Below are 13084 nucleotides of genomic sequence, written 5' to 3' on the forward strand. Positions count from 1 at the left end.
TGTCGTTAATATTTAATCTCCATCTTCTCTCCTGAATTAACCATATATATATATATATATTTCTATATAATTATACCATTCATTGTTGGTTTTAACAATAAACATCCTTATAAACATTTTACAGCATATCATTAACATTACTTATTGATTATCAAAGCGTATGTATCATGTAATTTGTTGCAAGTTTAGAACATTTTGTTTGTGTATGAATAATAGTTCTATCCACCAGGTTCCAAAGATCAGAAATAAGATCGTGTATGTTGTTAATAAGGGTTATTATAATTAATTGAGTTTAACCTGTTTAAAGATGACAAAGAACAATCACATTCTTTACGTATATTTATAAGGAATATGCTAGATGTTCATCGTATTTCTTAACGAATTATTAGAATTATTAACTTTATGCTAAATAAGTGCTACAGGTATATAAAATGTCATGATCAATGCAACAAATATGGTCATTATTTGCTTGTTTTATTTTCCATTTTTTTATTTGGTTAGTAATAATAAAATGTTATTTTGTTTTTTGTTTGTTGTTTTTTTTGTTTTGTTTTTTTTTTTTTTTTTTTTGTGGGGGGGGGGTTTTTTTACGGTTAGTAATAATATCATACTTGATGATGTAAAAATTGTTATATATGATAATAATAACAATAATTACGATTGACTTAAATATCTATTCGACTATTACCCTGCTTAATAAGTTCACTTGTTTTAAATCAACACTCTTCACTGTTACTGCAGCAGTTACATGATTTTTAACATTGCAAAATTCGAATTAACAACATCAACATATGTGACACTCAAAGTTTTGAATATAACCTTATTTTACCTTGTGTAATCGTCAAAATATTGAAAGCAAAATTAGATTAACCTCATCATCTACCACTAAAGTATTGAACATAGCATACATTGCTCATTAATCAAACACCTACAGTTATTGACTTGGTGACATATTACATATCTCTATGCATTATTGCACTGATTTATATATTACCTAGACCTGATTGCTGATGATGAAAATAAAATCAATGTACTCTTTTTATTCATTTTTTGTTTGTTTATTATGAACAAATAAAGAGCTATATGTACAATTAAAAATTATATTATTACAAAAATCCTTAAAATATTCAATCATTGCTTATCAGTATGACAATAAAATATTTTCTAACCAGGAATCAATCTTTTGTTTCATATGTTTAATTCGAGTCAAGGCAATGCTACCCAATGTTGTCTATTCTTATTTCATTTATTGACATCTGTGTATTGCGTCTGTTATCAATTACCGCGACGTCTTCAAAGTATTCAGTCAATTTTGTAACAGTACCAGTATGCTGTTGTTTCTATTTGGTGTATAGTAAATATATTGTGTGTTACCATTTAGAAAATAAATGAATATCATTAACATAATTTCTTCCGTGTTGTCATGTTTCTATTCATATTGGTTTTCTTTTTTTCTTCTTCTTTTTTTATTCTTTTGAACAATTCAAAAAACACCAATCATAATTATGCCAGAAGAAGAATAAAACAAATACATACACAATAAAAATAAGAACAATATTTCTATCTGCTTTAGATTTGTGAAAAAATGTCTCCTTTACTATTGCTGTATTATTTTATATAACATAAAGGCATGTAAGCGAAATTTTACAGTGATATTGTAATTATATAAAAGTGACCTATCCGAATTATAGAAAGAAATAGGTGGAAGATGCTCCACCGCCGACAGAGTATAAATAATACTCATTATTTGAATAATAATTTGTGTTTAATCATGTATATATATATGTCTAATAAACACAAAAAATAACATGAAATAATGTATTTTGCTTTCGGTGCATGGCAATCACTTCTGCATTCCATACAGAACATAGCGCCACGGATTTATTTCTGGATGCGATTAATTTCTTGAAGTAGATTAGAAGATCAAACTTTTCGATGGTGGTAATGGTGTAAAGTAAGTAACTTTTGTAACTGAAGAAAAATACTAAATCGTCTGCTCATGTTCATCCGGCAGCTGTTCATGAGTGTATGTAGTCATCGTCAAACAGTCATACCAAATATGAGAAAGCTATAGCATATTGTTACCTAATTCATCACTGAACTTCTATAGTGAACTGTTCCAGCTTAAGATTTAGAATCTTCATGGGTGGATGAGTTAAATCCGATAAAATAAACCCAATGGTGTGAGAAATGATAAGGTAGTTTTGTTATAGCATGACAATTCATTTAACGTGATGCCTAGAATACTGTAAATATAAAAGGAATTTTACACACTGTTTATACCGCAAGTCCTGTGTAAACACTGATAACTGCTGAAACCTGACATACCAGTATTCTAGTGGAGAAACCATACCCGACATCGTGATGGAGATAAGTATGGCCTATCTGGACGGGAGGTGCTGAACTCCGGCCATAAAGAAGGACAAGTATACCTATCAGGTGCCCCCACACACCGCCAGGGGGCGCAGCAACACCTGGGGGGTCACCTGACACCCGTCAGGCCCGCGAACCAGGGGTGAGGGGAGGACGGAGGAAGATTTACAACCTTTGGACGTGTTTTGAATGCATAATGAACATTTTTCCTCAATTGCATTGGTTGTTTCAGATGCAGCTGTAGGGTCTGTTACTGTTTCAAACCATTAGCAAGTAAATGTTAGAAATTCTGAATGTCCTTGAATTGAACTGAGCGAATTCGATAATGGTCTTTAATTTCTATCTTTTGGGCTGAAAGTGTGTATGATAAAGAACTCTGAATTTGCATGACATGAAATTGGCCACATATCTATATTTTGTTGGCAAAAGATATAAGACAGGCTGATATCTCTCAAACATTTGTGTATGAGGTTTGTTCACGTTTGGTTGAAGCTTTAAACTGTCATTGCATTCTGTAATTACCGAAGACATTTGCAATAAATGTACAATAATCAGTGATGTTTGGCAAAGTTTCTTTCTCACCCTCTCTACGAAGATTGATATCAAAATATGGTATTCCCTTATACACCCCTCAAACAATTCTATATTAGCAGAATATTTTAATACCAATCGTACATATTTGCATACAATACGTTACTAATTAGTAATAGTAGGTTTATAAGAAGTATGAATTGGAAATATTTCATCATTTTAAAAAAAATGTTCCATCTAGAACAAATCAATTTTCATTTTTTTTATCTTATCTGTGCCCCAAATTGAGTTTGTCGGTATATATTCTTCAGATAAAGACAATCATATATATTTATTTTACAAATTTCCCTCTTCCTCTATGGATGCTACATCTATATATATAAATACGTCACCATTACGTTTATCATTTCACATCTGTCCGCTGGCAAACAACTCTTCATAGGACTGCACACTTCGTGTTTCCTACAGAATTAATGTTTTTTGTCTTGAGTTTACAAGTTGCGAGATGAGTTATGGGCAATGTTTGTTGGGATCGTCTTAACGAGGTGCACCATTAGCGAGAGAGATGTGACAGATGTAAGTCAACATGGCTGACGATTTGTTGTGTCCGTCACTCTGTCAGACAATAAAACACAATACGTGGGTCCACCCGGCGGTGAGTCGTGCCTGAACTCTTGGTTTGGTAGTTATTACTACAAGGTCAGTCTGCTAAAGATTGTCATGTACCTACAGTTATGAATCGTCTGCGAGAAATATCATTTGGTATTCCCAACTTTCCTACAAGAGAAGATTATGGGTGTTAATTATTAAAGTTCTTCATACCCTGTTAAAATTTAGATTTCTTTTATTTTTTTTAATTTAGAATTTAGTAATCAAAGTGCATGCTACAGTGTTAGAAATAATCATTATATATTAATAAATAACTTTTGTACTGAAAAAAAACGAAAACAAAAACAAACAAAAAACAAAAAAACTTTCAAATATTCTGGCACTTGCAAATCTTGTAAGACACAGTTCCCTTGTAGCCTTAAAATATTAGAAATACATGGTTCAGGTTCTGCCATTAAGTTATAAAGGAAAAGTAAAATAAGATAATAATTTATCGCATATATATATATGTTACACCATCGACTTATTATTGGTAAGCTAACCTATTTATGTTACAATATGCATGTTCAGCGTTGAGACAGACTTGTGTGTCGCCAGGAGCTATAATTATCAATTTATGATTTGTCACTCTTACCTGTTCGTTTAGGGCCCCTGTCTGCACCCAGGTACACAAACACGTAATTTCGTAATAAGGGAGGGTGAGACGGGCGTCCGCCAATGGCGTTACCTTGTAATATGTTAAGCGATCGTGTGGTAGGAAGAAGTATTGTCTGGGGGTTCCTCAACTAAAATCATATTTTATTCTTACTTTGATTTTGTGAGTTCTGGCACCAGTAAGAGAAAGTAGAGGTCAGATTGAACAAACTAAGTCATTTCGGAATGGCAGGCATGTGTCTGCAAGACCGATCTTTGATGAAACTTCAAACGATTTTTCTCACGAAATCAGATAAAGTTTAATTGTTTTGTATTGCCTAGATGCCACCGTGGGCTTGTTGATGGTTCCGATAAGGTGTTTCTAGCTATTGAGATATTGTCAAACTAATGGGCAACTGAGCTAACTTGCCCTCTGTTAATCTATCTTTCCTTTTATGAATATATGTCACCAAAACGCTAAGTTAAACATAATTGATAAGTTTGAAAATCAATTTTAAACACATTAGAAATCGATACTGATACTACGATACAACTTGTTGAAGTAATAGAGAGTGATTTTGGTTACATAGCATATAAAGATAAGATTTAGTTTTCTTATAAAATTGGATTTTATCTTTAATTTCACTCCCAAATAGACATAATTGTACAATATAATATTAAATGATAATCGAAATGAACCAGTAGAAATATACATTCATTATCAACTGCTCGACACAAGACAGTAAATTATTTTTGTTTATACATTTCCATGCAAATCATTCGGTATTAATATCTTATCAGTCCACTGAGGAAAGAAGATCATGAAAGCCAAGCCGTTCATACTTTTTTCTTTGAATTAACGAAATGGACCACCGACGTTAGGATATCTTTTCTCAAATATAATGTGTCTGGAGATATGTCTTAATGCCTTCGATATAATTATGCCTACACGCTATTAAATTTCAACTGTAGAATAAATTTTGCATCAATTTTCTGTCTAGTGGAATATGTAATAAGTTTTCAAACATTTGTAAAACATAACATAGGAATGACAATGAAGAATATATTTTGAAAATGCAAAAATCGAAGTTTGTTGTGTTTCTGTTGACTTTTATCTGCAATTCACTCCCACATCTGTCAATTTTAAATGGGTTTTGATATTTCAGTTTTCAAATATTTGTTAATGAAGGATCAAAGTATCTTTCTGGTGGTGTTATCGAAGGGTACAGTTGAGTAGGTTATAGATATTTGGCATGGATCGCAGATTTTGATAATTAATCAAAAGCTCTTCTTGACTGATGAGTATGAAAAATGCGACACATATAACTTCAATGGATAAGACAATGTATTTAGAAATAATTCAATTCTTTATTTCTTTGAACATTACGGTTCATCAGAAATGGTGCATGAATATATACATTGCAACAAAACTTAATTTACAATAACATTGATACTTAACATACAGACACACACACATAATACAGATACACCCAACACGTGCACGACCGCTACGCTAGTGTAGAAGGTGTTTCTACGTGCGTTTCAAACGGTATTTATTCTTCAAAAAAAAAGAAGAAGTATAACACCATTTTTCACATTCCGTTATTTTCTTCGGTTTACTGATTGATTTAATGATTAACAACAAAAGAATACAGAAAAACATCAACCTCTCGGTGTGTGTTTCATACCGTAAAACAATTATCAGGGTACCTGCCAAATAAACAGTTAAAAAGAAGAGTAAGCAGCAAATTGTCTAAGCCACTTAACGTTAAGTGTTACATAGACACAATTTACTATAATGAACACTAAATTAAGTGTACGTAAGTAAATATCACAGGTAGGGGAAACACTTAACTTATCCCGAACCCAACCGAAGGTAGATGTACCCAGGTTTTGTGTCTCTGTGTCTGGTGTAAATACTGGAGCGATTTTAAATCATACCTCAGCTATTGTAAAAAATACGTGTTAATGTTGACGAAAAGGATTTGTAGTTTTTCGCCTTGGCGAGAAAACACGGGGAGTTGTGAGGTCATATTGCTGTCTCCTTTAACAGAAAGCTTGACCACCGGTCAGATCCCTATCTATATGCCCTATCTCTCCGGACAATTCGTCCATACAGGGTTTTGTCACTTATGGAATTTTAGCAAATACTTGGTTTAGCTTTAATCATAAATAATCTGCTTATTTCCGTATTAAGGCTTCATTGTGAGTTTATGAAGCGTCAAATTAGCATGTTTAAGAGCAGTGGGTGTTGCCTTGAGGGTCAACAGCCTTGTCTGGTCAGTACGGGGCCGTCTGACCCTGCTTTGGCGTGGTGGACAGACGGATTTCTACCTGTCATAATGGTTTACATCACAAAAATAACAACTAATTCACCTCTATATCGAATAGAAAAATCTCTTCATTTCTTTACGATATCTACTTCTATACTGGATGACTTAAAACTACTTGAAGGACGGTTCAGTATCCCACGGTCAGTTGATAATTCATTAGATTGATCAAGGGACTTGCTATGTTTTCACAACAAAATTACCGTATTCTTGTTTCAATACATAGCATAACATTTATTTAGGTATAGAACAAAAATATAAACTCTTTGTTAAAACTAGTGGTTGTTGTTATTTGAAATCAGTTATGATGTGTTATCAACAGGATGATATACACTGGTCATATAAAATATTGTGTCTGAAATATTTTAAATATGTTATCATGTAAATATATAATTAAAACTCAGGGGATGTGGATGTGGCGCAGTGGTAGAAGGCGCGGGTATGTTTGGCTAGACGTTTGGGTGCCTCGTGAGTTCGAGGCCCGGATAGGGCACGAGTCAATAAATTGTCATGCTTTGTTAAACTGTGTTTCTTTGATATTTTATAATTAAAACGCAAATACAGTAGTATTTGATAATATAGTTGCAATTCATTATTTCCCTCAGTCAAAGAGCTTAAACATTGAACAAAACACTACATTTGCTGCAGTACAATGTATATTATTAGTTTAGATAACTTTACTGCAACGTGAATTTGTCACTGAGGTAAATTTGTCACTGAAGTTAATATGCATTCTTCGTTGTATTTTAGTTACTTTACTAAAATATGAACCTGTCACTGAGGTACAGAAGCATACTTCGTTGGTAATAAACCCTTTATCCAAGCCACTAAGGATTTACAACAGGGTCACAAGCCATTGAAAAATGTTTGTTGAATAATGTTTGCCTTGTTTTGTTTTTAGATCAAGTACGGGATATTATACAGAAGAATAATACGTGGAAATTGAGAATACCAAAATAACGTAGATAAAGTACGATTTCCGGTGATTATGACGTCATATTTGACGTGTTTTTGTGTAATCACAATTACTGGAAGATAGGACTAATTGACGGTCAATCGTACTTCACCCCTGTCGTTTTCTGGAAGACAAGTTTTCGCTCATGTTGATGAAACGAAGATATGTACGGAAGCTTTTGCAAAATGTACAAGTAGCAATTATCCATGCCAAAATATCATAAAACAGTATTAGAGAGTTTTAAATTTAGTCTTTGCCAACATATAACATAACATATAAAACATTAGGTCATCAAATCTTATATATCATGGTCTGGAGCAAAGGCATCTGCTTTAAAAAGTGATGTTACGCACACCTTAACTATTGTATAATGTTACTTGGAGTATATAACCTTTAAACGATTAACTTAACAGTGCGCATCAGTAAGATGATAGTATGGTAAACATAACTTTAGGATTTGAAGATTGAGTTTGACCACCAGTAGTAATGTTATGGACTAAACAAATAAAGACTGAAATAGATGTGAATAGTCCTAATATTCAGAATGTAACAGCGTGCAATATTTCAAAAGAAACAGGAAAAGTACAAAACGGTAATACAATTTGACCTTTGCCCTTTGGGCACTCATCATGAGGTCAAAGCCATCACAGCGCTTAGACTAATGTTCTTGGCTATGAGTGTGTATATCTCAGCAAAGTCGTAAACCTACCGGTATGTCATGTTTACTAGGCATGATGTATTGTAATTGTGGTAGAGGTAAACAATTACATCACAGCCTAGTGCCAATATAACAGAACAGGTACAAAAACAGACGAGCGGCAGTGCCTGAAACCCCAAGGTTCGGCCGTGTAGCGATGTGCAACTCCTCACCTTCTAACTAACATGACAAGTGTCGTTCCGAAAAAGTATTACGCCGATTCTGTTTTGGCATTTATTTATAGTTACGACCCGACTTGAATCTCATTTCACAGCGAGAATGAACATGTTAATGTTTAACTGACATATTCTGTCTCTGATGCTCTTGCCAACTTGTAGGTTTTGTCTATCACTTCCAATTGTTTGTTTACGCCATTTCCATCAAACCTGTTTCCAATACATCACCTGTATACCTCTTCTGTTGCCAACCATTGTCAAAGTCACTATCACAGAATGTTTTACTCTAGTCCATTTCACCATTACAGTCTAAATGAAATTTTGTAAGGCATGATTTCTTTTATCATATAATTGTATAAGCGATTGGATACCAAGAACTGTAAAAGCTATTTGGAAATTATGTCGTTTAAAGTATGATACCATATAACGGAGTTTCGCGGTTTCCTATAAGGGACATAATTGCGGAGTTAAAATTTCGCATTTCTCCTTTCTCTCGTATTTCTGAGTTTATACAATACCTTTGTTGCTTATAATGTAAATGCTTTTTAAAATATTTTCCTGGTATTTTTTGTGGAATTCAGTGAAAAGTGAAAAACGCGGATATAGCAAAAATAGTACTCCCGTGAAATTTAATCATTATACCTTACTAATCATTTTGCTTGCTTTAAATTAAAACCTTCATTTGATGTCAAAAGTTGATTTTGTTTCAAAGATAAAATCAAAACGATTGATATTTTACCTGGAATCATCAAAGTAAAGGTTTGGTTGTCAGAGCGCTGGATCATAATTACAAGTTGTCAGTTTCCTTGTAGAAAATAGCAGTTCTTAATTAATTTTCTAAGTACGCTTTACATGTCTTATATGCATACCCTGTTTTAAAACTAATGCTCATTATCTGACTTGCATCGTTATTTATTTGATAATTATGTTGGTGATGCAAAAAGGAATACAGCGGTAGAGGCCGCATTATAAGTCTCAAACTAGCTGGTGGACACGCCAACAGTATATCTCTGCCTGTTTGAAGTATAACAGTATCATTACATAAAACAAGTGACGGTGTTTTGATGTATCTTCAATATCTGTTGATGCCAGGTAAACAAATGGTAACGGCTTTCTCCTCTCTACGTACTAACGAAGACCATCAAAAGAAATATTAAAATAACAACAGAAAAACTAATGATTATAATGACAAAGATGGCAAAAACGGAAATAACATGGCGAACAAAAAAACTACCATATTAAGTTATCAGTATTGTCTTAAATGGCATCATTATAGAGCACGTTGTATTTCCCTGCTAAAAGGAATTGGCTCGCATGATGATACGAAAAAAGAGTAGTGCTTTATAATTATGAGAGCGTCTTCTTCTTTACCATCATAAAATGCTTTAATTTCAGACTAATGCACCGAATATTTGACTGGTAGGTGCGGGACAAGAACTATTATAGGACAAGCCAACAGGCTCGAGCTTTTAGGAAAGGACTGGGTAGGCATTGAGGACTGACCTATCGAATGACCCTCCATACTCCATGGCGTCTCATGGAATCAATTAGCAAATAACAACTGATAGGTTTTTTCTTTGACTGGAACAGCTAATGGAAGTACCCATTCGCATGCCCGTTAATACCAGTTTTTAAGGTCAAAGGTTATGCTTCCGTCCCGTGCTTTGCTGGTGAAACACCCCGTACTTATCAAGCCAGTTAATGTTACGCGTAAGTTAGAATAGTGGCGCTAGACTTCTCGTCTATAAATCCTGTCCTATGGTGACCAGCGCTTAAATGGCCAGCATTTTAACCCGAGCGCCGTCATCGGACGGTAATACCAGCCAGAATCGTTCAGCTAATGCTATAATTATAATATTCCTACTTTCGTTAAACCAATTTAGCGATAAAGATCTATTGTGATACAGATGGTGGTATTTGGTAGATTCGCGCTCCGATATGCCACCAAAATGCATCGAAAGTAGTTACGTCGTCGTTTTGAAAAAAAAAAAAATCTTCACACTTTTGATTATTTCCAATAATGTGTTTTTTTTTATTATTATCATTTTCTTCAAATTAAAGTTTTAAAAAGAAAATCCATCGATAAGAAAATATTCTGCTTTTTTAAGTCAATAATATATGTTGATTATCCTTGGTTGCTGCTTCTAGCAACACGGGGTAGTCATACAATTAATGAACAACATTTAACTTTAAAAAGTTAATGATTATATTGATATGCTTCTATCATTATTGTCATGATTCTGTGGTGTTTATAAAATATTAAACACGCTGATTTGGAAAAATGTGTTATTTGATAATACAGAAAAAACAGTGACTCCTACTTTATTTTAACATCATACTTTTATATGTATGTGTTGTCGATAGAGGTGAGATCACTCACTCCTCTGGAGACTCTGGTCATTCCTTATTATCACCAGTCCCCGTTTATTTTCCGTCTCTGTTAGATAGACTTAAAACTTACTACTTTGTTGTGATTTATTCTACACATCACTGAAATCTTATTGCATTGTTATAATTTAGTACCTTTTTATTATCTCATATTGTTTCTTTAACAGAAGACCCTAGCATTCTACAATAAAGATAGAAGTCAGTGGAAACAAAGAAAAACTACCGACCTAAGTTCAGTATTCTGCAACTTTCATAGAATGTTCAATGCATCATCATTTATAGGGAACATTTCAGCAAATTAGCTTACAGTATCCAAAGCTATTTATTAATGGTAATGTAATATCCACACCTTTCTCCCCTCATATACAGTCTAACTTTCCCCTTCAACATTCCCAAGTGTCATATGTCTGCACGTGTGTGAATACGATGTTCTGAAAGAATGTATTTGAATTTAAAAAAAAAAAAGAATTTTCCATATGCGCGTGTACAAATATATTTGTACGTGTTTGAAGCAGTAGAATTTTTAAGGTTTTTGTATTTGTGACTTTTTCCAATAATTTCATATTCACATGTAAAGGTGTTGGATGCAAGGACAAATCGCCACCCTGAAGACCGTACCCAGCAACAACTAAACTAGGCAACCGAATGCATTTTTACACGTGTAATCTGCCCTCACTCGTTGGATATGAACGATATTTCAGATGTAGCTCTGCTTAATGTTAATGCATTTACCAAATAATCACTGGAAAGAGCACAGAACTGGATGTAGGTCCGTGCATTTGTCTCCTGTTACTCTCACTTTTCTTCACCTTTACAATTATAAGATTTTATAATTTGACGTAAAACACAATAGTACATCTAACGCCATGTTTTATTATAAATTCCTGATTAGGAAATGTATTTTAGTTATATAACCATCAATTAATGCATCTATATTTAATTGAACATTAACAATTTCAGTAGGTGTGAAGTGTAAATGTGAAGGTTTGTTTCAAAAATGGTTTCAGATTACGAAAGTGTGTTTTGTTGATTTTCCACAAAGGTGAGATAGTGTTTGTACAGTAGCGCAGGCGTCATCGCGCCCGGTATTTACCGTAATCACTCAACCATGACGTAACTACGTGATCCGACAACAGTCTCACCCCAATTTGTAAGCATTATGTTCTGCCACCCTCCTCGGTCGTACCTTGTTACTACTGTTTCATACTCCGTATTTGTAAGGGCGAAAGCTAAACGCCTCCTTGTGTTGTCGGAGAGGGTGGATCCCACCATCTGCACACCGTACAGAGTGACTTCGATAAGGTTACGTCGGGACCCTTTGTCAACAAAAGCCGCATAGTGGCAATTCTTTGTGCATATGTTAAAGTAATTGAATTCAAGGGAAACAATCATTTAGAAATTGAAATCGAGGTAAAACGTCAGCATATTCAATTGCTCGTCGTAATTAATAAAGAACTTAGTTTTTCAATAGTGAGAATTGATATCTCTCCTTTTATTGCATACATTTTGGAGGAGTTGCATGAAACCTATTTTTGTATCATAGAAGTATAATAAATATTCAAGTTTATACAGCTATTCTTTGTCCTTAACATTATCAAAAGTTTAAAATTAATGATTTGTGTTTGAAGCCTATCATCAATATAGTCGACATTTCTTTTTGAACCTTCTTCGACAACTGCATCTAAGCAGCTTATTCGTTGTCCTCCCTTGTCCATTAAAAGTTAAAAAATAAACTCTTTAGTTGTACAATACTATTTTGCGATACAAATACTTAGTTGTATCGAAATGTCTATGCTTGTTTGAATTTTAAAAATATGACTTTATATATTTTTTTCTAAATAAACAATGACAACGAAACCATGGAGATGGCTAATATAGGCTTTGCCTGATGCCAAAGCCATTTGCATCTTATTTGCAATAAAATTTGTTGAAATGAAAACGAAATTAACTTTGATATCTTACAACTATGCTTTATGATAAACACAATTAATCCGGTATCCAATTTTGCAGTATCCCTGCAATTCAAATCTACGGTTGTTTACATGTTTTTGTGGATTCATCGTTAAAGCTTTGCCACCATTACGGGTCCAAGAGATAATTGCTGATGAGATATCTGTCTCGGGAGATTGATGCTGAAGACGGATTTGAAAATCTTCTAATTGTTACTACAATGCATACTATTACAATTTAGAAAATCACAAGCAATTTGTTCTGTCAGAAGCAGCTCTCATTAACACATCTTTAACATTGATTTACCTAAGACGCCTTTACTTCCCTTATGTAGTTTCAGACGTGTCCAGTAGCAACTTGTCTCTGTGATATTGATTGAGAAAGTTGGCATTAGTTCCACTATCACAAGGACACTCGAATATACCGCAGCCTTTCACAACAC

The sequence above is a fragment of the Argopecten irradians genome, chromosome 9 (genome assembly GCF_041381155.1).
Source record: "Argopecten irradians isolate NY chromosome 9, Ai_NY, whole genome shotgun sequence".
NCBI lineage: Eukaryota > Metazoa > Mollusca > Bivalvia > Pectinida > Pectinidae > Argopecten > Argopecten irradians.